The sequence below is a fragment of the Cygnus olor genome, chromosome 2 (assembly GCF_009769625.2).
Source record: "Cygnus olor isolate bCygOlo1 chromosome 2, bCygOlo1.pri.v2, whole genome shotgun sequence".
Classification (NCBI taxonomy): Eukaryota; Metazoa; Chordata; class Aves; order Anseriformes; family Anatidae; genus Cygnus; species Cygnus olor.
Genome location: NC_049170.1, coordinates 19,156,550 through 19,184,315, shown reverse-complemented (window position 1 = coordinate 19,184,315; position 27,766 = coordinate 19,156,550). Strand labels below are relative to the sequence as shown.

General features: G+C 41.2%; 1 long non-coding RNA gene across 1 annotated transcript; it reads left to right on the top strand.

The window, feature by feature from the left end:
* The first annotated feature begins 3,032 nt into the window (after positions 1-3,032).
* Positions 3,033-9,146, top strand: LOC121066338. The gene is made up of 3 exons (XR_005817686.1): positions 3,033-3,166; positions 3,415-3,483; positions 6,449-9,146. It is a non-coding gene; the product is annotated as an uncharacterized LOC121066338 (long non-coding RNA).
* The last annotated feature ends 18,620 nt before the right edge of the window (positions 9,147-27,766 follow it).

The window sequence follows — 27,766 nt, the reverse complement described above, 5'->3', positions numbered from 1 at the left end:
ATGTTTTCCTTTCCTTTCCTATCCATTTTGAGCATATTCTGAGATATAGCCCATGGGGTGTCCAGAAAACACTTGTATATGACTGGTTATTTTCATTGTGGAAGGTGAGAATTCACAAGCCTATATAGCTGCATTGTGTAAAATTTCTGATAAGGATGGCTCTAAGATACCTATTTAAATCTTGCAGTTATGATAATGTATTACAAAATATTTTAAAAATATAGCTGTCCTTATTGTGTTGGATAAATTTTGTAGGTCTTTAAGACTATACTTGTAATCTAATTAATGCCAGGCTAATAGCCAGATTGTTAGCTCAGTTCCTGGCATGGTTTTGGCATGTGCCAATTAGCACATTCCCCAGAAATGCTTGGATCCCATCCAGAGCTCAGCTTCTGCTGGGCACTGCTCCTGGGTGGCAGGACCATCTCCTGTCTTGGAAGAGTGAGAAAGTTTATCTGTAGGGATACAAGCCAGACCAGGTTCCTTGGTCTCAAGGCCAGAGGATGAGCCTTGACTTCTTCTATTTGCTAACGTAGTAGTAGCCTAATATTCCTAATTTGGTTTCCAAAGGAAAATGTCAATGACCCCTTTCATGACAGAATAGCTCAGTATTGCATACAGTAAGTACAATGGGAGAAGATCCATCTTTGAGGAACAAAGTGAAGCATGCTTTATATACTGTTATACAAAATAACCTGTGTAAAGGTCTCCCTTCATGCAACCAAAGCTTAATATGGAACAGTGTGAAGAATTAATGACAGAGAAAACATTCATAGTACTATGGAGTAGCTGGGAGAAATACCTGGGGATAGTATTCCCTGGCTGGGTCCTTGTCACCACAGATGGGCAGTAAATCCAAGCACTGCAGCTGAGAGGAGCGAGGTAAAAGAAAGAAGAGTAGCAGCAAAACAAGGGAAAATGATACCACCTCTTTTGTCCTTTTGCTGCTCTCTTCCAATTCTGTGATTGATGTCTCTGCCAGGAAACCTGTAAATGAATGAAGCCATTTGTTGGACTGAGCAAATCAGCAACGATCAACAGCTGGACACAGTGGAATGGAAATGTAATAAAGACTTCTTTGTGAATTGAACTTGCTTCTTTGCAAGTTTTTTCTTGATGCTGCCTGAAGTGATCCAATGAATCATGATGTTTGTCACCAAAGAAAATGTCAAGCCAATAACCAACCATAAAAAAAATAATTTCTTTATTTTCCTTATTGAACGTACATAAGAGAGACTAATCCTGATGGGATAAGTGAGTTTTTGGCATGTGTGTTCAATTTAGAGGACTTGAATTAAAGCCTGTGCATATTTGCAGATTGAACAAGGAGGAAATACTAATCTGGTAATAAAATCTCTTATTCTAATATGTACACAACAGTCAGAAGATAGGTCTGGTGACAGAAAGTAAAAAGTTGAGATAATATGATTTAAAAACAAAGAAATGGGTTGTTTTTACTGGATTTTGAACAGAAAATGGAAAATACACAAAGCATATTTTGAATAAATTTTAATTTGACGGGAAATGGCCAAATGTATTTCAACATTTGTGGCACTGCTAACTACTAAAGGTATCATTTGGCGTTTAAAGTCAATGAGTGTATGAGTACATCATAAAAGAGCAAATCCATGCAAAACATTTTGATAATCAGCAATACTGCATGAAGAAAATTATATGCACAACAACATAATTTGATTTTTGGTAACCCAATTACATTTTTAAAGTTAACATAGTTCACTGAGAGCTCTGTATTCTGCCTCTGCTCAAAAGGTTGTTCAACTCATTATCATCACAATTTTTTGAGTAATAACAATAAAACATTTGTCTTCTACATACAAAGTGCTGGTGAAAATTGCTGTTGCTACTAAGTGTATATGGAAATGAGATTCATTTGGTTTTATGTGGTTATGTGCAAATATAAGCAAAAATGTAGAACCATAAATGTCTGCATTAACCTCTACCTTGAAGGTCTCTCTCAGCCTGGAGGGAATGTTGGATAAGAGAAAGAAAATTGAAATTGAAATAAAATGTAATTTTTTAAATGTGATATAATTTTAGACACTACCAAAACCATGGAAATAAATTAATATTCACGTTAAAGCTCTCTCTAACTAAGCTTTTTAAGCAGAAGGACACCATAGACACATGGAAATGCTGCATAATGGATTAGTGTTAAGAAAATGAAGTCCGTCTTTCAGATTCAAGTTGCTTCCCCTTAAAACAGGAACATGAAATGAGAACAATGAAAATAAAAATAAAGCATTAAATAGAGAACTCAAATTTAGGAAGATACAAGAGGAATCATATTTTTTCTCCTAAAGAAACAATTCCATCTTCAAGAGAATGTAAATCCTACATTGTCAGCCTTGTTAGTTGTTGTCTTGCTTAAGAGTCCTGCTCCAAGAATCACTCAGCTCCTGTAGAGATTTTATTTCTGGGCATTCTTAAGATGAATAAATCATTGAGCATTGTATATAAAATCCACAGAATAAAAAGTCTGCCTTTTGATTTTTTTTTTTTAATGTAACATTCTAGGCCTATTGAATTTATGAGCTTTTAAGGTAGCATGAAATATTCTTTAATAAGCTGCAAGACATTGTGATTCCCTGGTCCCTCTATATTACTTAATGGTCTTAGGTCTTGTTGCCATTAGGCTAAATTGAACAAATCCTTGGAAACTTTGTTAACTGGGAGGAAAGGGGCAAATGTCATTCATTAGTCATTAATTGTTTTTGCTTTTCATATCTCACTTTACAGAATCTCTAAGGGGAACATACTGAACACTAAATATGTTTTAATTAAAACAGAGAGAAAGCCATAGCATCAAGCTGAAAGAGAAGAATTTTACTTAGTTCTTCAGAGTAACGGAGCTTTAAGACAATTTGCATTAGGAGGACCATTCTAAAGCTGATATTCTTAGGGCTTTCAGCTGATCAGCAGTCATAGTGTGTGAACTACTTACACCATATTTAATGCCAGCTTGCTTGAAACAAAGACCTTAACATTAAAAACAAAAATACAGCAATGTCTACCAAACTTCAGAAGTTACCCTCTTTGCAGACAAAAGTGTCTTCCTTTTTTTCCCTCAGCTGATGAAATATCTGGGGCTTCCCAGGCTGCTGGAGTGGCCTTAGCTCATCACAGATGGTAGAAAACACAGTGTTTGGTAGGAAATGAATGATAGAAAATAAATCTCTGCTTGTTCTTAATTATTGTTCATTCTTCAGAGGCCTTAATTTGGCAGCTCCCGAAGTCATTGGTTATTCCTCGAGAATGCTCCCCTGCTGTGCTCTGCTCTGTGGGATGGGATGGGGTGGGGTGGGGTGAGGTGGGATATGATGAGATGGGGTGCATGTTGGAGTGGATTTTCTCATCCAGGGGCTCTGGATGCTGTTTGTCCTTCTGTTCCCTCAGATGATAGCTGCTTTCTACTGCCTACTGCTGTGAGGGGTCAACTTGTGATGTCCAGCTACATGTCCCGAGGTAAGCTGTCACACTGCTTATCAGAGCTGTCATTTATTTTGCCATGTTTCAGAGTCCACTGATGAGACAGTGCTAGAAAACTCATGCAATAACCACTGCCTGAATGTTTAGGCATCGAGCCTCTAACACCTTTCCACTCCAGGAGACAGATGGATAGTCAAGTGCCAAATGTTAAAATGCATGTTTTTATTAGTGGCCACTTCCCTGAGAAATGTGCAGTTTGCATTTTTTCTCAAGAAGCACTGAGCCTGAGAATCAAGTTTAATGTTGTTTTTAATAGAAAGGTCAGTGGTGGCTGGCTGTATTTCAGAAATTCCTATGTGAAAAGATTCAGCTTGTCTCTCAACAGAACTGCCGACAAGCAATGATCCAAGCCCAAGAGAGGTCAAGTTCAGCTGCCCAGGGGATCACGATGGCTCAGACTGTAACAGGGATTTCTAAAAAAAAAAAGAGCTGTGGCATTCTACAGACCAGCCAACCATGCCTGCTGTCTGTGAAGAAAGGGCTTTATTCAGTCTGAGATTTGGCACTGGATTTTCTCTAATACTCATTATTCTTCAGGTGCTCCTGAGCACCAGTCCCTGCACTGGTGCTCCAGCCCCACCTCTGCCCTGATGCAAGCTCTGCTGCAGTCCGGCTCTCCCCCACCCTCTGGCCACCAGCAAACTTTGATTTGATTAGCTTTGATTTGGTTACAATTCACTCTGAATTCACTGTGATGCTGTTTATACCTTCCTGTTCCAAGCAAATGCCCTCAGCTCAAGCCATCACCTCGTCTTGTGGCAAATTTGCTTCATTGGAATCTGGGGATCTCCACGCAGGGGTTGTTTTGACACTGAAGCTCGTGGCACCATTTGTAAATTATGATACTCCTCCTTTAGAGGAGTGTTTTTATTCTGCTTCTTGATTGCTTTCATTTAATAGAGGTCTTTTCCCAGCATTTTTTTTTTTTCATTTGGGGAATGGGCATCATATTCCCTCCCTCACCACAGAAGGTAGGTTTTGGACAGGTGAAAATCTCCTCTGGAGAGGTCTCTGATATATTCTGCTCAGATTTATTCCACGAATCTCCCACCTTCCCTGCTGTTGCAATATCCTGTTTTGGATCCTAGGCAATAAAGGAGCTACATTACTTTCAAATGTTTTATTCCCAGAAAGGTTCATATGAACACAAGGGCATGCAAGGTCAAGTCCTTGCATGTGGTCCTGCCAGCAGCTGCTGGTTAAAGATGCCACACTCGCATGGGGGGAGCAGAAACCCTGTGGGTGTTTAGAGAAAAGTCTTTCCAGAGGAAAATTGGTTCTTAGAGGGTAAGCAAGTGTGATTACTCTCATCTTTCTGTGGATTATTTTCTTTTCTCCCCTCTCATTTTCCCACCATTACAGTGATTTTCTTCCTCTGATTCTTTCTCTGATTTCTCTTCTGAATTTCTGATTTCTTTCCCTTGTCATGGAAAGCTATATGGCAGTGGACGATAAATATATTGTGCATTGAAAAGTAGCTGATACTGTATGCCAGCCAGGGAGATGTTCTGCGGCACTGGTTTGTCCTATTGGATTTGACCCAGGGACACTTGAGTCAATCAAGCAGTGCATTATCATTTCAAGCTCAGGGAGAGATACACTATTAATCTAAGTGAGCTGCAGTCAGACTTGACAGGAGGGGGACAAATCCCTAATCAATCTTTTAATCACCCACCTGGGGTGGTTTGAATGAAGTCAATTAAGGGATCTTTCATCAGCAGAATAAGCTGTACTCAGCTAGTTGTAGAAACATACGTGAGATCTTTGTGAAGATGTCTTTATAATAAAACTAGGGGTATTTTTTTTTTCTTCCCTCATTCATTTAATGGTCTGCTAGGGTATTTGTATAAAGTTTCAAAAGAGTATATTCAGAAAGATGTAATTGGAAAAAAATATCTCATTCTCCAGAAGTGCTGTAATTGATTAAGAAAACACCAAGCAGTAAAGAAACAGGAATAGCTAATATTTATTTTCATAAACCTGCTAGCTGTATACGACATCACAGTTTAATAATTCTGTGAAGTGTTAAAGGACAGCTTTTGCTATCCTAGATAATGAAGAAGTGTATGGTAAGAGAAGGACATTTATCACTTGCTTTTTCTCTGATGGCTTTTCTGATGTATATCTTTACTAATATTTTGTATTCAAAATTCCTGACTGAGTTAGTGAAGCACAGGATGTCCATAGAAAGGAAAACTTGGTTGTCATTTCTGAACAGAGTTACTGTATTTTAACTTGTCAGGGTATGCATTGAAGTCCTGAGTGTAAGGTGATTCTTTCCCATTGAGTCTTGAACTGTGTCATTTGCTTGTTGAGACTTCATGTTTACAGATCTGTGAACATATGACCTGTTGTGCAATTGATTTGATTTTGAAAAAAAGTAAGGCCACCGTGTTGTAACCTGTAGTGTTTGTCATTTCTGTAGTCATGTTGATCTGAAGTACAAAAACAGCTTAATCTTAAATCTGCCTGACAGTCCTGCAGCCTGACCTGCAGCATGACCATGAAAATGTGATTAAAACTAGAAAATACCTTCTCAGGACATCCCTAATGGATCCTCTGTTAGTGAGAGAATCAAATTAGGGAAAATTTCAGAATAAACTTTTGAAAATATCTCCTTTGCTGTGGTTGCTGGACTTCTTATGCAGCCTCGCTTTAAGAGCTTTGTTGGGCAATCTGTTCCCTTCATTCTCTTTTGAAATATGTCCTGGATGACACTGCTGTCCCTTCTGCACTGGGAGGGATCACACCTCTACACCGGTTCTGTGACAGTTTTCTCTTCCACAAGAGTCATTTTGGTGCTGCATTAGGGACTTAGTGGTAAAGGTTGAGTTGAGCTGACACTTAAAACATAAATTTTTATTTTCTTCGCTACTTAGATGTTAAAATGGACAAACTCACCAGCTCCTGATAATGTTGTCTCCCACTCTTATCTCTGCAGATGTCTGAGATAAATTTCAGCCAAAACCTACTTGAGAGGGGCCTGACCCTGCAAGAGGCGCAGGATTGCAGCGATGTTTTCTGTAAGACACGTGGGCACGCTTTTGCCATTGCCTTGTGTGGGCAGCTGAAACAACTTCCTTTTTGTCTTTCGTTACAAACCAAAGCCCAGAACTGCAGGGATGGTTGGAAACCTGACTTGGACACCTGAAAACCATCAGTGCTGAAGCCAGTGGGTGTCATGCAGCTAGTTAGTGTTTGGCATCGCTGTGCATCCTTGGGTGCATAGCGAGGGATGGCATCCAGACAGCCAGGGAGCTGGCTGAATGCAGTGCCTGCCGTATGCACTGGCCCCACGCTGCTGACAGCCTAGAGCTAATGGGCTTTAAAAAAGGAACAGACCTCTTCTGGACTGCTGGACACACACCCTTGCTTTTGTGGCAGTTGTTCTGGTTTGGATATTTTAATTCTAAAATAAGAGGTAGATTTTCTGGTTGCTGCACCTGGCAGCGGGGCACTAGCTGCTATTTCAGATTTTGTTGTCCAGCAAGCCAGCATATGGGATTTCACCCTGTTTCTGTTGAAACCATAGGAGAAGACAGAGACCACCATGAAGCCCAGCTCTCTCAGAAAAATAAACATCACACCACAAAGTCCACAGGACTGCAAGGAGGAAAGGTCAATTAAGGCTTATAAAGGCAAAGTCCCTTTCCAGTTCTTCTGGCTTATCTTCTTCTACTTGCACAGGCGTTCATGTATGCAGGATTACTGGCCTGGAGCAGCCATGAAGCCACTGTGTCTCCTCTCTCAGGGCCACCTTCAGCACAAAGGCTCCCTGGATGTCCCCAGGCTACTGGTGTGACCTTTGCTGTCCCTACAGGGACATGCATGCCGTGCCTGGGATGGATCAGAGAAGCAGGCTCCTTTTGCTCTGCATTGCTGGGTGACATTCCCAGGCTGTGCTGTTGCAGCACAATGTTAAGTAGAGCGGCCTCAACCTGCCTTTGATCCTGGGCTCAGGTTAGGTCACAGCAGTACCTGAGAGTGTCTTACAGCACCCGGAACAGCCCACATCCCCTGACATGTCCTCACTTTCCACTGAACAGAGATCAGCTGTGTGCATGCCCCCTCTAACCTCTGGGTCTCCAAGGGAAGGAGATGGAGCCTGTGGACCAAAGGGGACCTGCATGACAGCTCAGTCCCTTCCCTTTACAGTCACCTGGGGCACCAGGAAATGGGAGTCCAGATACAGCCTCCCTCCCTCACTGTCTCCAGACTCAGGAAAGAAAGATTGCCTTTTACCTTTTACAGGTGCAGTTCTTACAGTCAGAACCCTAAAAGCTGGACACCTGTATGATTCATATGCATCTGGAGGATGTTACTGCCCTCCATTTATACAACGGCTCAGACGGCAGCTGCCTTCGTACAGGTTGGAAGAGTCACTGGAGTGAACGAGTGCCATGATTAAACCTTTCTTCTCTTCCAGTCCCCAGCAAATCTTTGAATCCTGAGGAGATGATAATTAATGCAGCACTTTAAATAGCTTTTAAGAGAAGCAATTCAGGTTGCATGTAGTAGACACAACTTTCGTAAGTATATGGAAAACAGATTTACTCTTTAGGAGAAGGTTAAATTTCACTCTTAATTACAAACGTCTCTTTTTTGTATAACAATTTTAAAATTATAACTCCCTGAAGAATAAATATTCCATAAGACTGGATAACAAGGCTAAGTCTAATTTATGCTATTTAGATGCAAATGATCGTTCTGGTGTGTCAATGCCCAAAATCAAGTGGAAGGTAGGCAGATACTGAGGGAAAAGAAAAGCAATATGGAAAATCTTATTTTTTGATTAAGGTAAACGTTTCAAGGGTTCAGATCCTCAAAGCCCTTTCTCATGCTAGTCCATTGACTTCACTACAATCCTCTCATGAGAGCCCATGTCAGTGGGGTCATTCCCATGAGAAGACTGTGTTTTGAATTAATGTAGCTTTTCTATTCTTAAGCAACAAAAAATCTGAGATGATATGTGCAGCTGACTTTGGATTTTTTGGAAAGTAGAACTGCAATAAATCAGACAGTATAAGGGAAATCAGAAGATTAAATAAAGCAGCAAAATGTTTATTGGCAGCATGGAGTCTGCTTCAGAAGACTATTTTAGAAGTGTGGAGTAGATGTATACCACCTACCAGACAAGTTTTTAAAAGACTGAAAGGAAAACAAAATGCTGTCATGGTCAAACATCAAGGCAGTAGAAATCACTAAATGGCAGTAAATGCATCTTTTAAAAAGTGGAAGTCTTATCTGAACAAGGAAAAATAGAAAAGAGAATAACCTCTAGCAAGTTGAGTGTTGACCTCTAATCAAGAAGGGCAGTGAAGATTTAGAGAGGAAACCTAGTAGAGTCATGAAGGCCTTTATAGGTATAAAACCTTTCTCAAAAACATCAGGGCAGGAAGCTGACCAGAAAGTCAATAGGGCCAATATGTGATGAAGGTGTAGAAAAAGCACTCCATGAAGACAAGACCTTGCAGCAGAAATAAATGATGTGTTTCTATTAGTGCTGGTCACAAAAGAGGTCATTGACTCCCAGTGGTGTCATTCATTGCAGGAGATGAATGTGAGAAACTGATTGAAGCATCCACAGGAAGGGTTTGGAATAAGTCAGTAAACTGAACCTAACCAGTTCCCAGGACCAGAACAAATTAATGTAGGAGCTTCAAGAGTATTCTGATGCAAAATTACAGAATGGGAACTGCCCCATTTGAGTTACTACACAAACCACTTAGTTAAAACACCATAAAAAAATGATTTGCCCCATTTGAGTTACTGCATAAACCACTTAGTTAAAACACCATAAAAAATATAAATAAAAATAAAAAATAAAAAAGTTAAAAAGGGGGGAGGGGACATACCAGTCTTTACACAGGTATTGAGGAATAATCCAAAAAAACTATGGACTATTAAGTCTGCGATCCATACCAAACAGATCAGTATTTTAATTGCCAGTCATAAGGAGGTTCTTTCTATGGGTCTTCGTCTGTATCACTGGCCAAAGATGTCAAAGCAGGGGTGTGATACCAAAGAAAAGATGTCCCTAAGCACAGAGATGTAGGGACAGCCAGACTGAAGTTTCACAGCCCACAGGAAAGCCTTGATTGCAGGTATGACACACAATGAGGAAGAGCATGTAGAGCTGAAAGACTTTCAGAGTTCTCCTTGTGTTCAGATACTTCATGAACGTGTATGTAAGAGCAAAATCCCAACATGCCTTGATTTCCATCCAGTGCGCAGCCAGGTTTTGCTGGCAAGAGTCCCTTAGCTGCGAAGGGACTGCCATCGGTGCAGCGTGAGTAGGGCAGGCATAAGGTACAACACTGTAAAGATGCACTCTGAGGAAATCAGGCTTTAAGGCTTTGAGAAAGACAAAAAAAAAAAAGAGAGAGAGAAAAAAAAAATTCTCTGATGAAAAGACAGAAGTGTTTGGACAAAACAGAAGGTTATCTGTGGGGCATCACCTGGCTTGTAACTATGCCATTTAATACATTCATAAAGGATAGGGAAAGAAGAGGTGAATAATGAAATGGTTGATGGTAATGCAGATAAAAAAAGCAGAACAGTTTCTCAGAATGGTCTTCTCTTACATTAGCTGTGAAGAGTTGCAGAATTTACTGATTAATAAAATGGCAAACAAAAATCAATGTAAATAATTATAGGCAACACATAGAAGAAAAAATATATAAATACACACACAGTGAAGGATTTGGAGAGGGACATTTTATCAGGGAGTGTAGTGATAAGACAAGGAGTAATGGTTTTAAACTAAGAAAGGGGAGATTTAGATTAGATATTAGGAAGAAATTCTTTACTATGAGGGTGGAAGTGCCTTACTATGAGGCACTGGAACAAACAAGAGTTAATGGCCATGATGCAGTGCAAAACCATGATGTGTCTGCATGTCAGCACTGTGGATAAGGCCCGAGGACTGCAGGCTGCCTCTGAAGAAAGGACTTGCAGGTTTGATTTTGCAATTATGTCATTGGGGTTTGTATTAAATGGTGCATATATGCAAATTTCTAACAGCTTTGTAAAGTTTTTGGAGCTGTTATGTCAAAAAATTTCTGAGGCTCTGTCCCAGGAGCAATACTGTATGCAGGGTCCTACGGTCAGCTTAATTGTAGGTGCTGCGACCCCTGCCTCTATAGGGAGGGAATACAGAGACAGCCCCTGCTCTAAACTGCCAGCTCAGCTATGCACTCAAACCGTGGTCAAGCCTGCTGAGGCCTGAAGATGTGTGTTTTGGGGGAAACCTTTCCTCAGGATGTGGCCTTCTGACTTCATCATGGGATGAGAGTTTTTTCATTGTCCGTCTTGTTTGGAGAAGGAGTGAGGAGAGGGCAATCCTTCTGGAGTGTGCTCATTTCCTCCTCCATCAGGGTTACAGTCCTGAGGTGTTTGACCTCTGTCAAGAGGGACGAGCTGGGCTCTCAAGTCCAAGTCAGCAGTGACACTCGGGCTTTTCTCTCACAGATGGCCTGCAGTAAAAATGTGTGCTCATTTTATTCTGCTGCTCAGTGCATACCTTTCTCTCTGCCTCTATATAAATGTAATGACCTCTGGAGCAAACATTTCTCTGATTACTATTACACAGACTACAGACAAATTGCAGTAAGTCTGTGCTCCAAGTCCATTCTAATGTCAGAGTTTTTTTATTTTTGCTAGATTATTTTACTTAATCTAGAGGTTTGAATGATTGCACTTAATTTTTCTCTTAGTATCAATGGTAAACTCTTGCAAAGGAGTGGTAAATATAGAAATATTATCTGGCTAATAGCCCAGACGGATTAGCTAGGTGAATGTAATAAAGTTGCCACAGTAAGGTAAAATCACTGCTGTGCTGATAAAATCACTGTGCTGCTTTGCCATTAGTGGTTTGTTGTCTGGTGCTGGGATTTGCACAGAGATGGAGGCTTAGTTAGGTTCTGCTGGGCAGAAACATAGATTTTAAAATGAAAAATTATATTACAAGTGAAGACAAACTATTTTCTCTACCAATAACAAAACAGAAAATTTCATTAGTTAGTTTGTCCATTAGTACTCTAAAATTGTTGCTTATATTAAGTTGCAGCAGGTTTGAATTTTGCAAGCCAGGGACTTTTTTTGAGCTCTTCATCTTCAGAAAGTGCCCTTGAGCTGAGCTCTCAGCTAATCGCTGTTGAAACTCAGCTTCAATTACATTTTGAGAGATTAGGAACTGTTTGTGATGTCTTTAGAAATGACAACACCAGGCTGCAGAGAGTGTGTAAGTGTGCTGTTCTCAAGTCTCCTGCTGTCTCTCCTCACCAAGTGTTTTGTAGGCCTTGAATTTGTATAAGAGCTGCAGGGACACAGACCTTTGCCATCTCACTGAGGTGAGCAGAGCTGCTCACAGGAGTAAGGACTGCACTGCCTGACTTAGCAGCCCTGCAAAAATGAGATATGGGGATGACATATTTCCATTCATTAGGTCTATATTTGTCAATATCACCTTCCTGCTAACTTATAAGCAAGAATGCGTTCATTCTCCATAAAAATGCTAATAAATTCCTCTTGCATTCATTTAAGCACCAGTGAAATAACTTTATGTTCCACAGTGACACTTAACATTCCAGGGTAATTATTTTACTGTGGCGTATTTGCTATACTCTGAGCAATCAGGTTTGCCCTGTACTTGTCATTTGCTCAGCATTTTGCTATGCTGAATGAACAGGATGTCAGTGAGAAACTTGGGAACCTTCGGAGTGTTTAAAAGGATTTAGGTGGGGGAGCTTAAACTCGCCTTTGTATCTTTTGGGTTCTGCTTGTTCTAGCTTTTTGCCCTGGAGCACCCACATTCATACTTTATTTACAGATCTTGACAGGCTTTGCCTTGTCAAATATTTTGAATTCCCTAACGAGGTGTGTAATGTGTGTTATATAAGCTCTGCTTCTTGCCTTACTAGGATGCCTTGCTGTTTTGTGCTGAAATGGATTCGCCTATGCTCACTTTAATCGTTTCACTTTTTACTGAGGAATGAAGAAATTTAACATTTAGCTTCTCCTCTTGCACCATGTCCTAACCAAAGGAAAAAAGTCCCAAGCAATTGCCCTGCTTCAGATCATCAGTTTCATTGTTTCAAAATAATATCAGATATTACTTTTTTATTATTATTTTTATTATTATTTTGATAGGAAATATAGCAGTGGGGGCAGAAACTGTTCATCGAAAAATGGACTATGAGCAAATCATGTCACATAAGTTGTCAGTCAGGCACTATATAACAGTAACTCTTTCACTTACTCTATTGAGAAGAAATGGAGGTCAGAAATGTGCAAACCTATAAGGTACTATTGAAAGAAAGAAACACATCTCATTGGAGAGCGCTCACTTGTCCTGGATGAAATCTTCATTAACGCTGTGATGGACTAGATATACCATCTGAGCAATTTCTGTTTATGGACTGGCTGTCCAATTCATGTTTTATGAGTTTCCTTCCAGGCAGAGCTGCTGTGGTTGGTTTATTAGTGTCTTGTCAGAAAAACAATTGCGAGGATATTAATCTGCAGCTCGAATACCATGTCAGTTAAGAGGTGGGGGCTTTGTGCCATGGAATCCAGAATGTACTTGGCAGAAGAAATGCAAAGTCTTTTATCAATGAGAAGGTCTTAAAGCCATAGATATCAACACTTATTCCTGTTTCTAAATATGATCTTAAAATAGTTTACAACAGATGCCATCTGTGAATGACACTTGGTTAAGCTCATGCTGTAGATAAATGTGTTAGAACAAAACTTTACTCTCATAGCAAATATGATTTAGAGAGGCAAATGAAGACTCCTCTGGTGACTCCTCTGGAAGCTGATGACAGTGAAGCATTTTTTAGGAGCCCCACCCTGAGCATGGAACACATTGCTTGGTAGCAATATGTTGTGGGAGAACCCTGTTTTATTGGCATGCAAAAGTTATGGTGTTTTTGGCATGCAAAAAATCATAACTTTTGCATGCGATCATCAGAAGCATCTGCGTGAGCTCATTTCCTTTCACCACAGCACGATAAAACAGCGTGCTCAGGAAGCTGTGACGGGGATCGAAATCCAGGGATTATGGATGAGTGTCATGGGGCACTCGTGTCTGCTGCCTCGGCTCTCGCTGCTGTAAGGAAACTCTGCTGCTGCTCCGGCAGCATGGGCCATGCTTGGTGGAAGCGGTTCCACTTCCAGGTGCAGTTTCTGAATGTTCTATATTAAAATAAATACTTCATGTTTCAGTCTATTTGCAGAAGCTGGCGTTGATGCAGTTGCATTAAGGTTTGTACTAACAGTGCCACAAACCTTTTTCAGCCACTTATGCCGGGTGATGTAGGCATAAAAATAGTAAATAGGAATTGCAGCGTGTCACATTCATTTTGTAAGTTCAGAGCTATGCTTGCTTCAAGGCAGGAGGCAACTAAGACAATAACTTCTTATCTAGAAAAAAACAGCTACATGAGGCTTGAGATCATGGTCTCACTGCCCGTGTGTGCTGCTGTCTCAGGTTGCTCCCAGGGGCTGAGCTGGGAAGGCACCCTGAGCTGGGGTTCACGTGCACCTTTCAGGCCCTTACCATACTTCCCAAATGCCCTAGGAGTGGCCACACAAAGCAGCTCCGTGTGTCCTTGGGATCTCCTACCCTACAGTGCTTTCAGCACTATTAGTAATGTCCTTTGGGGGAGAAATGCTTTCTGCATGACCTGCTGTGTAGCTCTACCTAAGTGGCCCTGCTTGACTTTATTCATGACTGACAGCATGCAATTACAAGAACCAAAGAAGGGAAAGAGCTTTTCTTTTGCTCACCTGGACTTTGCCTAGACCTCCAGAGTCCCAGCTAGTCCCACTGCTTCCCAAGGGTTTGCCTGAGTTTGAACAAACTGTGAGCAGAGCTCCAGCAGCCGAGCCTCTGCTGGGACCCCTGTGGCCAGGACACGCAGTGATCTGCACCTTGCCTCTTGTGCTTGTCTTGGGCTCAGTCTCTCCCTGGACCTTTGTCCCAGCGGAGGTCCCCAGCACTCTCACTGTCAACACAGGCCCCTCAGGAGATGGGAAAGTTGAGACCATTCCCGTCTGGGTGCTGCAACCAGATTTCTACAGCTTCCTCATGGAACTGAGTCATGAGTGAGAACATACATTGTAGAGCGATAAACATTTTGGGCAGGACTCCAACTGGGACACCTGACATTAGTCATCTAATGTATGTGTAGATGATGTTTCTCAGCTCTCATTACAGCTGGTGAAGTCCTGGCCCATAAATCTCAGGGGATATATGCCAAGCATGGACAATGGGGTCTCTAGATTGAGCCTGCCCATGATAAGGAAGACACTGAGAGACTCCATTCAATTGTCCCCTTATTAGCACTGATAAACATATCTTTGAGATGCCTGAGGCTACCTGATGTCTGAGGCTATCTGCCCTCATGTGGCTTGCAGATGTGACATGGGACCTAGAGGACACCTTAGCTCCTCTGCAGCCGCAGCTGGAGGCCATCCAGAAAACACCAGGACATTTCAATGGCACCAGTACTTTGGCATCTGAATAACAACTTGGATGTCTACTGATTGCAATAGGAACTGAGATGCCCAGCTGACAAACAAAGGTGAGCTCACAAACAAAGGACTGCCCAAAGCATGGGGATACACACAACTTACTCCTCATTCTCCTTGGAAAACTCCACAATTCCAGTCTGAAGCAAAGACTGTATGAAAGATGGGCAGCTTCAAATGAAATCCAGCTGTGGCCCTACACAAAGTTTTTGAATCAGGTGCACCACCACAGGCCAGCATTTGGGCCTGACCAGCACCAAATGGTCAAGAAAGGGCACCTTGCATCACCCCTCCTTCTGAGCACTCTTCTGAGCACTGCAGGTGAGAGCCCAGCCAAGGACAGCACCTGCTCTGTAAACTCACCTGGAGCAAGTACCCATTGCCACCTCCTTTCCCTGCATGGGGGTGAGGGACAGACCATCTCCACCCTCACCCTTGGTGTTGGGCTGGGGACATTTCACAGCCCCGGCCTCTGTCCCCATGTCAGCACAGGGCTGCAAGAGGACATTTGTGCTGCTCTGAGAGCTGATGGTGGTTCCTCGCATCACCCCAGGGAAAGCACAGGCTCCAGCAATGTCCTGCACCAGGCACCAAGTCTCCCAGTGAGGATCTGCCATGAGGTTTACCTGTGAGGTAGGTACTTCCCTTCTTGTGGCTTTTCAGAGCTCATATTGTCACTGCCAGCTGTGGTCTTTGATGCAGTCATCACACCGGTGACTGTATACCATCACCATCAGTGCCCAGGGACAAGACCCTGTGAGCACAGCACAAGTGCTGATATGAATGTGCCTACAGTGCTCAAACTTCAAAAAAATCTATCTTCTGAGAAGTTACTGCAGATATTTTTGGCAGCATGTGGTGTAGAAAAGAGCATGACACAAGATTTATATACTTATTCTTCATCCTGGAAATGTCAGCGAGGTACTTCTTTGACTTAAAAATAGCTATCAGTTACATTTCCTCATACAAAAAATAGCTCTGATTGCAGAAAAGAATAATAACATATTTCATATTCCTTGTGGGTTCTGTTTATATGTTTCTTAACAAAACAATTACTGTAGCTGCACTGATTTATCTGGATATAAAATTTACTAGTGTAGAGGATAAAGTCATTCAGTGGAGTGTCAAGCTGCACATAATCTCTCCAGTGTAACCACTGACATTTTATGTTTGTCATAATTGGTTGATAACTTTATTGTTTGATCCTCCAAGAGAAGAAAATGTATTTATTATTGTTTATGTTCAGTTTTATTATTACAACAGCCATTCAGATCCATATCTTATATACAGCATACACTGACACCTACCAGACTTCTCTGGCAAAATACTTCTTCATAATACTTCATTTAAAAGTACCCATCCCTACTCCTACTTCTCCTTCTCAGCAAATAGCTGATTGCCCCATCAGCTAAGAATGTACTCATATGCAACAGAGACAAATGACACTGTTGAGAAATTTTCAAGTACTGCCTCTTGGATCTGAAGAGTGTTCTGTTTTAGAGATGCAAGCTACTATCAAAGAGAAATGCACAGCAATGCTTCTGTTTTGGCCTTCATTAAGAGAAACAGAAGTTCAGGAAATGAAACGGTAAAATTGAGACAATAAGCAAGAAAGAACTGAAGGTGGCACTGTAGGAACGGACTTTCCCCTACTCAGAAAACAGATGGTAAATACGTGCATAAGAGAAAGAGAAGACTGTAAGACATGAACCATGTTTGTCCCTACCTTCTCACTTTTCCCTAGTGATACATATTCAGCCACTCTCTTCAGAGGAGGAGGGCTTTGAGGAACTCATCCATGCACTCGATGTCCTTTCCTGCAGAAGAGATGCACTTCTATACACAGCTGTGCTTAGGCAGCTGGTCCCCCAGTGCAGCTGGGTGGTGTGGAACACCTGGAGCTGCAACCAGAGAGGCAAACTGAGCTGCTCAGATACCACTGGTGTGTCCTCTGCAAATCGCTTTCCAGGCAGAAGCCATAGCCACAGGGGCCTGTCCATAGCTTTGTATCTTAAATATATTTTAGCAGAGAGCCTAAAATACAAATTTTCATATATCCTATAAGGTTGTAAAATATGCTTGATAATCTAACTCCAAATATACCTTTTTGCTCTGGAATGGACAGTCAAAATTCCACAGTCAAAGAGAGCAATCAGGTGGCCCCTTGACAAAACGGAGGGCAGGCAGGCAGAGCCATTCCAGTACTCACCTGCAGTTGGGCTTGGTATCTCTTGAGTTGATGCCAGGCCTAGGAGTTGTTCATTGTGGCACTTTTCTTTCCCAGATAAGTCAGGATATTTACTCTTCACAGATCTATCCCTAATGCTCACTAGAAGGGCACAAAGAGAAGCTTATCAGGAACACATCTGAACCAACTAGCCTTTACACAAAATGTTAAGGGTTATGATTCACCCCTGCGACTCTTCATTCCTGTCAAGTTTTCAAACTATGTTTGCCTAAACTCCATCCTTTCTTTTGCCACTTTGAACCCACTTAGCTCTAGATTTTGGCCATGCTGGGCTGCAGGCAGGAGTGCTTTCCAAATCCCTTCTTTCTGCAAGGAATCTTGTCTGTTTGGCGGAGTGGTTTGGGGTTTCAGAAACTATGGACTAGAGCTTTAAAAGTGTCCAGCAACCTCGCTGGGCCATGAGACAAGAACAAAATCCTCAACTATTGCACAATCTATATAAGCAATTTGATCACAGAATAAATGCCTAGACTGGGAAAAGTTTCAGGCCAGATACACAAATATCAGAAGAAAAATGTGGATTATAGGCAGCATGTAGTATCTATCCCAGTGCTGTTTCATAGTACTAGACAGCTTTTTAAGACAGAGATCTGACTTCTGTCTCAGTTGCAAGAACTGGACCCATGTGCAGGGAAGCGTGACCTGCTCTGGGAGTCAGCTTGGGCAGTGGGAATGCAAAAGCATGAAAAAATTCAATATTTCATTTGAATTTTGGTGCAGTTAGAGGATGCTTTTACTTTCTTTTGGACTTATTTGGGCTTCCCTGAAGGTTCAGACTTTTCTAGGCAAAAGTCTGCTCCTATTGATCAACAGCATAATGTGTTGTTTATTTTTCACAAGAAAAATAAAATCATTCATAGTTTAGACAAATTGTTTGCCGCTACAGGCAGAAGCAGACATGGAGGGCTTTGAAAATTGGGAAAGTGACAATGAACTGTACTCTGCACCGGCAACCAAAAAGTGTAGCAAACCTCTGAGTGTGTGTGCGCATACACGTAACACAATGGAAGTTTAAGGCAGTGATATCACACAAACAAGAACAACATATGTGATTCATTATCAAGGTGCTAGTAAAGAGATGAGAGTATTCGGATGTATATGTTGGAAAACAAACAACAAAAAAGTAGCCATTGCAAAAGTAGCCCAGGAAGCCACATGCTTATTTCTGTAAGCCTGGGGACAAGCAGCAATATCCCCACCAAGGACTGTGGCAAAGGTTTCACAAGTACATGAGAGCTGTGTAAAACATTCAAGCATTAGTAAAAACAAATACCTAGGGAAACTTGTTACTTGTTGTAGCAGGTTGCTACATCTTGTAGCTCAGTGCCTGTTGTAACAGGTTCGCAGAAAGCTTCCCTTTACCTCCTGTGAAGTTGCTATACAGTTTGTACCACAGAGGTTAAGGTACACTGCATTTTGATGGTGCTAAATTTCACTCTGAAGGAAAAATGCCAAAGAAAGAGAAGCTTTCTCCTTCCAAGGCTGAAGGTGTGATAGCATGTGCTCTCCTTGTCCAAGGAAATGTTCAGCTAAAGTTCTTCAGCCTGACATGGATTCAGGGCCCTCAACTTCATTTCTGTGTCTGTCACCACAGCACCATATGTCTGAGCGTGGGTTGTCGGACAGGAAAGGCAACCAAAACAAGCACTTGCTGTGTTTTTTCTAGAGATGCCAAGGCAGACCATGTAGGTGTGGAGCTGGAATCAGCCTGGGTATTGTCCCATAGGAGACTTCTCTCAGTAACTCTCAATTATGGCCATGATGAGCACATGTGGATATCAAAATCTTCATCCGTGAGGCTCCATATAAAAACATGCCTATTGCTCAGGTATATTTTAACTACCCAGATTATAGTTTCTGTGAAAGTGTTTTATTTGCATGTGAAAAACAAGGACCACTGTGAGGAGGTAGGTACTCAATGTGGCTAATACCTCCTCTTGTTTTGTGTAAGCAATGGTGGATTTGCACACAACATTTATGGCATTTGAATTATGAGAAAATTGAAATCCTTTCTATGTCTCTTTCTTGCTCTCTTTGACATCTTCCTGTTCAACAAGTCCAAGTCCTCAACAGGAGGCAATTCATATGTCAGTGGTAGGATAATGGCTGGCTGCAAGGTAGCAGATAACATAATCTGCCTCTTAAAGTTCTCCAGAAACTGTCCTTTCTATTTATTTTACTTGACCTGGAAAGAGCAAAGTGCCGTAAGCCAGCAGGTTTGATTGATTGCAGATATAAATCTATCCCCAGGAGTCTTGCCGATCAGTAAGTTACTCTCAAGTAAGGATGGGTTTGATTTGCAAGCTTTGTCCTTAATCTAAAGCAATATGTAATAGAAAGTTAGACCTCGAGTCATAAACTGTTAACAGTTGTAAATAAAGGTAATCACTATGAACCAAAACAAGTTACTCATTCAGATGATTTGTTAAAATAAATTAAAATATAATGTGGTGCTAAGGCTGCTCTTTAGAGGAATTTAAACATTCTCCATTGCTCTCTGTCAGCTGGTGACTTCACTTGGTAGCAATTGATTTTAAGAAGGAGAAAAATACAAATTATTCATTTGGATGTTATTCTCCCACACATTCACAAGCGATGTCTATCTTTAAGAACTATAATGCTGCTGAGGCTATGACAGCTCTGCTCTCTCAAGGGAGTATTTACCATTAACCTAGGGAACTTTGTGATTTACAGAAAATTTTGAAGCACGACAATTATGAGACAACATGTAATAATCTTTTAACTGTGTGTTTATTCTGATCGCTGATGGAGCAGTTGTGTATTCTGCTCTTTGATTGTGAGCCACCTAGTGGTAACATAAATAGGATTTCTTTGCCCAAGGGCTGTGAACCTTTCTTAGCAATTACATACAGTTTAATGGGAATAAACTCAGCAAGCTGAATTGAAAACTCCACACTGTATAAAGATCCAATGCTAGTATTTAACTTTCTTTTTGATGAAGATGTATTATTTATGTGTGTAAAAGTATTGATTTCAACCATCTATCTCTTTTCCAAAACTGTTTTTTTTTTTCCACTATAAATACATTAAAATGTTGATGTTACCTAACAACACAGATTTAAATCATTCCTTCACATTGATCCTGTCAGTGGACTGCTCCAGGTCTCTGCTGAGGCTTCAAGCACCCTTTCCCTCTAGGAGCATTTTTTTGGGGACTTCCCAACTTGTCAGCTGTTGACATGGTTGTTGGCAGAAGTAGCAGCAGGGGTACACCTAATATGCCCATCACCTCAGCCCAGTGCCTGCTTTCCATGGAAAGTCAGGCAGCCCTGGGTCATATTGCTTCTTGGCCCTTAGGTAGATGTGGTTTGAGAAGATTCCTTAAAATATCCTTGCATTGGAGTCAGGAGGGAACTAGTGTGAATGAAAAAGCCTGGCTCTCATCCTGGGCTTTGACATGTGTGTCCTCAGCATGTGCTGTGAGATTTCATTCCCCAAATAATTTTTATCCACTGGTTAAGTGATCTTAAAAATAGTATTTTCCAAAATTGAGCAATTCATCCAAATACTGCACCATGAAACTGAGCTAGAATTAGCAGAGAGCATTATATACCCATATATCCATGACAGAGCTGCTTTTGCAGGCCTGTTCTCTGGATGATAATCCATCACGTGTCCTTTTGCACTCAAAGAAGCAAAGTTAATTACAGACATGCTCAGTGGTCTATGAGATACACTCAGCACCTCAGACATACTGTAGCTAATTTTAGGGTTTTCTAAATGGGAACTGTAGATCAAAGTATGCTTCATTTTGTCCATGTTCTCATATAACATTCTCAAGAGCATCCAGATCACTAAATCTTTATTGCTAATCTTGCAGGTTAGAAGCCACAGTCATCTTTCTTTTCTGTGTTGAATTCTTGAAGCCTTTCTAGTCATTGGCCATTACCATTTATGCCATGTTCTGTAAATTTTCTTTTACATTCAAATATCTCTCAGTTCCCTAAATACAACTTCCCCTAAGCATTACATGCCATATTCTCAGTTGGATTTGCCAAAATATGCTTTCAGAGCAATCTTCAAAAATAATTAAAAGGGGAAATCCTCTGGTTTTAACACACACAGTCTAGAAAAGCAGGGCTCTTCTCTAGAGAGGAGAAAAAAACACCCTGAATGTAATGTCTTTAGTGCTTCCTGAAGGTTAAGATGTTCAAATGATCTCCAGAGCCTTAGCAAGGAAAATATGCCTTGCCTTCAGTTGCAGACTTCCCTTACTATTTAGCATTTGTGATTTTTGTGTGATACCTCAGGCTTCTGAATTGTCATGTTTCTATTTCATTTTTCCCCCTAAATTTGGTACTGGAAGCACTGGGCCTATTAAGCTGAAAAGATAGTTACAGGAAGCATATGGAGACAGGTGCTCGTTAATCCTTGTTAATTCTGAAAAATGTGTAGGGAGGATTATAGGAATTCCTTGCAAAGTGAGAGAGGAAGGAAATGTCAGCTGGGATAGGGAGACTGCAGGAATGGCCCAGATGGGGAGAGAAGTTTAGCCAGATGTTTGTTATCATGTTTGAATGCAAGGAAGCCAAACACCAGGCTAGGATAAGCTTGGCCAAGGAGAGGGATTTTCTCCCTTCCGCTGAAGGGATGGATCCAGAAAAAGATGTGTCATTTCCACATTACTGCCTGTGTGGTCTGAAAGGAAGCTGAGTGCTTCACCGTGCTGCCTGTTTTCAGGGATGGAGTGGTACAGACATGGGGAGAGGTGGTCGTGGTACTCTCCTGAAAGAGTGGTAGAGCCCAGCCCCTCTTACAGTCAATATGGGAGTACTGCGTGTGACATAGCAGATCCCAAATCACCAGCAGTTGCATCCAGAGAAGGATTTAGGAGTACTGCGTGTGAGACAGCAGACCCCAAATCACCAGCAGTTGCATCCAGAGAAGGATTTAGGAGTACTGTTTGGACAAAACTCCCGAGAGTAAGCAGGCTATCTAGGCAAGGACAAGCCCTATCAAATTCTTGTAACTGTAAGGCACTGTAGCAGTTCTTTAAAGCCTGGCTGTGTCTCATGCCAGGGTTTGTTTGCTCAGAGGAGATGGTGAAATTCCTTAGCAGGTCCTAGGGGCAGACATTGTGATGGAAACACTTGCTGCCTGGGCAGGAAGGTGAGGAGCTGCAGCCATCCCAGGTCTCGTGGCAGTGGCAGTTCCACCTGGCACAACTTTGGGGCAAAATCTGCCTTTTTCTTAATCAGAGAACATGGGAGCATTGGTTTGGTTCATGCAGTGACCGTGGGCAGCCAGTTATCCATGCAGTGGGGGCAGATGGATTTGGGAGTCTGCCACCTGCCCCATTTACACATCAGGGAGGTGCACACAGACCCTGAGCCAGGCCTTTCACCAGGGACCTCCTGATTTCTCTCTAGGTCATTTCACCAGAGAAGGACTGATTTTGAGGTAAGCCCTGCCTAGGAGTAACACTGCAGCCTCTGGGCGTCCCCCTTTTCTGGCCACCTCCTCCCTGGTGTCCCAGTGTCCTGGTGTCCCCTGCTGCCCTGCCCTGCTGGCACCTCACCACAGGGCGTGACTTTGGCTCACATTAGGCAGCTGAGTGGCACCAAAATTTAGCAGGCAAAGCTAGAAAAGAAGAATTGCTGACGTACAAGAGTAGAAATTGCCTGACTGGGTCTGCCAGTGTGCGAAAAACATACACTGAGAAACTGTGCGGCAAGGAATGACCTTCGAGAGGCAAAAGCACCCAAGAGGCCTACACAGATCCGGAGGTAGTTTGTGGCAGAATTGTTATTGTTGTACCAGACTGGTGGCTGTCCACTTTCTGGACTCATGATGGACTGTGCACTACCCCGGCTTTGTCAGCTTTCCCATTTCAGGTGTCCTTCACACCCATCCATACTACTTTGCAGGACACAGAAAGGTCATTGCAAGCTTGGGGGCTCATGAAATTTGTCATGCAGGACATACACTCCAGCCTTTTAAATGCAGCAAAACTGCTGTGCTTTAGCCACCAAATACCTTCCATCTGGTCATGGGGCGAGCTGCACTCACCCTCCAAACAGGTCTAGATGAGGAATAAAGTTTATATCCTAGCAAAGACTTACACAGACTCATAAAGAATCTCAGTAACACTTCAGATGACAGTGTATCACTGGGAGTTCATGTTCAATCTGTTATCCACAAAGTTTCCTGTGGAGCAATTGTTTTCCAGAGGATATTACTGCATAATACAAGCCACCTTATTATTATTATTATTAATTATTATTATTATTATTATTACTACTACTACTACTACTATTATTTCTAGATATATTATCTTGCTTTGGTCATTTTCAAGCTGTTTGTTACCTGACACACCACCCACATTACAAATTGATCCACCTCACTCAGTTTATATTACTGATCTGTCCTCATTATTAGCACTCATCAACTTCTCTCAGCTACAAGATAAACTTTTAATTTTTTTCTTCCTATTCAGTGATGATAGTGTACAGCAGCTTCTTGACCAGGAGACTAAGAAGTCATGTCAGCCTCTCAGGTCACTGTTTTTAAGCTGCAGCAGCCAAAAGGCCACCTAGTAGTACATAGGCTGCCTGGCCTTCCCTGTAGTAATTCTGTAGCAACACCCACTGTATTCTCTTTTTTTCTCAAACACTTCGCTTTTCTTGCAGATCACTGATAATTCACAATCTCTTTCCTAGAAAAGTAAGCATGAAGAAAAATAGGAAGCCCAGTTATTTAAAGAAAGACTGGTTTCATAAAGGGAGTCCATAATTTTCTGAACTACATCCAAAAACAAAGAGAAAGAGACAAAATAATGTGCAGCTAGTTAAGAAATAGCATTCAGACTCTATTTGGTTGTGTAATGTTTTAATGTTGCTCATCACAGCTAGACAATAGGGGCATGACCTGAACATCCTAGGAAAATGCCAGCTGCTCTGAAAGAAAAAAAAATTAAAACCATATGGTGAAACTGGTAATGCTGAGGCTTTTAACTTGACAAATTTCACAGAAGTTAATTCCGGTGGTAATGCAGTTTCTTCCTGGAACATTTATCTATTCACACTCTGTTTTCCAAGAGAGGCACATCCTGTTTTTTTCCCTGAGGTTCACTGTCTCTGGGGAATTTAATTCAAATCTAATGTTGCTTAGACTGGTCTTCAAGCACACTGCTCAAACAATGCCTTGAACAGCACAGTTGCCTCTCTCTTCAGTCAAGCCCTCTCTCCTCTTTTCACTACCTTACTTTCAACCTTACTCTTAAAGCTTACTAATTTTGTGAAGGATCTTCCTCTTACCTTAACACTTTTTTTTTTTTTTTTGGTCTGTTTTCTTCACAATTAGATGCTTACTTCCCTTAAATCAGTCTTCTACTTCTTTCTTCAGGAAGATATCTTGAGTCAGCTTGGACACGGTCTACTTTTCTTTCAGCTTTGTCTGATGGGCTGCCAGTAGCTCTCCTGGACCTGCAACAGCTATTGAAATCCATAATCATGTCCCAGTCACCACATCCTGACTATTGCAATTTTCACTTATGGTTCTCCTAAATCCTTGGTGTCTAAGTTCTGAGGTTTCTGGGATGCTTCAGTGCCATTAGAGGTGATACTGGTCCCTCTCAGGTCAGAGGTCTTTAGACTGCTCTGCTTCTTGTGACCTGTCCTAGCTGAAGTCTCTCGGCCATGCGGCTCCATCAGCACAGGCAATTCCCTTCTTCTGAGAACAGAACAAAACCTGCATTGCAAACCTCCATGTTAATGTCCCTGTCTGGAAACTGCACGTGCTAATCTGCATGAGAAACTACTTATCTTTAACAGGTTGATACACATTTCTCTGTATATTAGCCCAGCATAGGAATGCATTTTTCCTCCTCGGTATAAGGACACATTGACTGCCTTTCAAATTTCTGAATTCCATTACTGAGATTCTGTCTCCATCTGTAACTATGATTTTTTTTGGCTTCTCTCCGGTCAAAATTTCACAGATAATCTTCATATTCCTTTGCTGCCAAATACATTATTAAATTACATAAAAAGAAGACAGAAACTAGGGTTCTATGAGCAAGAAAGATGACATAGATCAATATTTGTGTGCAGTACATAAAAAGATGCCAGTATACAAGAAAGAGCAGAAGTATTGGAGCAGAATTTTCTCCATTGAAGTTTTTTTTTTTTTTTTTTTTTTTTTCTTTTTCTCATATTAAGTAGTCCAAAACTGAAGGCATGAGGGAATGCAGCATGAGAAGAAACATATCAGACAGGCAGGAACATAGGCCAGAGAGGCAAAGATGTATGGTGCAGTGGTGCGTTTGAGGATGGAGGGTGGCTCTTCATCCCTCCTGGCTTGCTCAGCCCCTGAGATCTGGGTGTGATGTCTGGGTGTGATGGAGGGGGGGGGGGGGGTAAGCAAGCCAACCCCAAAACTGGGGTGTGGCAAAAACACAGGGCTGTTACAGGCCTCTGGGGTTTCTGAATGAAAACAAGAAGTTTAGCAAGCATCTACCATAAACCTCTCTTAATCTCAAACTGTTTCTTTCAGCATATGGAGTGCATTAAAAGAATATAAAACTATTCTCAGTGGAGGTTTACTGTGTATTATACAAAAATTGAATTGTTGTAATAGCAACTGCAGCTGACTACCACCTCTAAAGATGCACCATAAATCTAAGTTTTAGTGCCCCATATAGTAAACGTTTAGTGGCTAACTTTGCAGTCTGCACAAACGATAGTATGGAGCAGTGCCTCTGTACCAAAAGAAACACACAGCCACTAATCTGCATTAGAAATAAGGAGGCCACACAAAATTACCAGAAATATATATTAAACAAAGCAGACCGTTATTAGACACATAAATCTAAGTTGTTGTGAGATGTTGTTTAGCAATACCAGGATCGTAAAATGATCCTAATAGCCTATAGAGCCATTTGGCTTGATATAAAAAGGCACATATTCCTTTGACATATATAGGAGTGGTATATTGTTACAGTAATTACCTTAATCTCACAATTGCCATAAATATTTCTGCTTTTCTAGGACTTGAGGATGCTCTGGGTAGTTACTACTCTTACTATAGTATTTTTTTGTTGCACAAAGTAATTATTTAGCATTTGAATGTGACTAATGTCTTCCATATAAATGTATTTAAATGTGTATAAATTATTAACTGTGACTAAGAGGAGAAATAGAAAAAATCAGGACCCAACACAGAATTGTGGTAATGTCTCATGCATATATTTTTCTGATTTTCCAGATTTTATGTCATTTCCCACATTAATCACAAAATATCCCTGTTCTTCTTCTGTTTGTCAATGTGTTTTGAACTTGTGATTTCTGCTGAAAATATACATAAAATGAATTGTTCAGACATCTTTAAATTCACAAGCAAAGACCAATGGAGAAAATGTTTTTTCTTAAGTCTGATGAATTAAAAGAGAAAATATCAATGAACAGTAAAAAAGTTAACACACACAACCAATCTTTTAATCTAGCAAGAGCTATAAATTTCATGAATAGAATAAGGCAAAATAAATACAAAATGTCACAGGGAGGAAATGCCTTAATATCAGGAAGAATCTTTGTGTCCCATCTCTATAATATTAGAAACATTCTGATGTGTATGTACAGTGATTCTGCAGAATATAAAAACCGTGATTCCTCTGTCATTTATAATCCATAAGCAATAAAGTGAGGTCTTTCTCATTTCCCAGGTGAGAAGGGTTGTTTGCATTCAGAGAGGCAATATGCAGTATTTTGGTATTTCAGTACTTGAAATCGTGACTCATTGAAAAAGCAGAGGAGCATTGAGTGCTGAGCTCATGAGGAAACACCTAAATGCACGAATTTGGAGTTCCCACAAATGAATAGATGAACATCTTCTACGTGTGGACCTAAGGCAAGGGTAGGAAGATTCAATCTACAAAGATAAAAATGAACATCACAATTGTTTACAATACTTACAATGACTTTAGACAATATTAGAAATACTAGAAGACATAATAACAAATAATCAATTTCACCCAATAAAAATTATAAAAAAAATAATCAATGTCACCCAACGGTGACACCATTCTGGTGTTGTGCAGAACACCACCAACACAGTATGCTCTTGCATTCTAATAGCTGCAAGAAGTTTCTGAGGATGCTCAATCTGAACTAGCTTCTAGAAGCCTAAGCAGAGCTGGGCCAAACTGAGCCAAATCAACACATGGAATTGTTTTGCTTCTAAAACTTACCATACTTTAAAAATAAAAGTAACATCTCCATTTAGCATGAGGAATGGGGAACAACAAGTTGACTGCAGTACAATATAAAATCTTGTCTGAATTCACCAAATGTGTCCAGGACAGTTCCTGGACGTGGGGCAGCTGCCATGAAATGGCCCAGGTCTGTCCTGAATTCCCCCAACCCCTGGGACAAGGTGTCATATCTAACCTGACTGATGGGAACGAAACCAGGCCGTGCTAACTCCCCAAATCTGTCTAGGGATGTTTTCTGAGAGGAG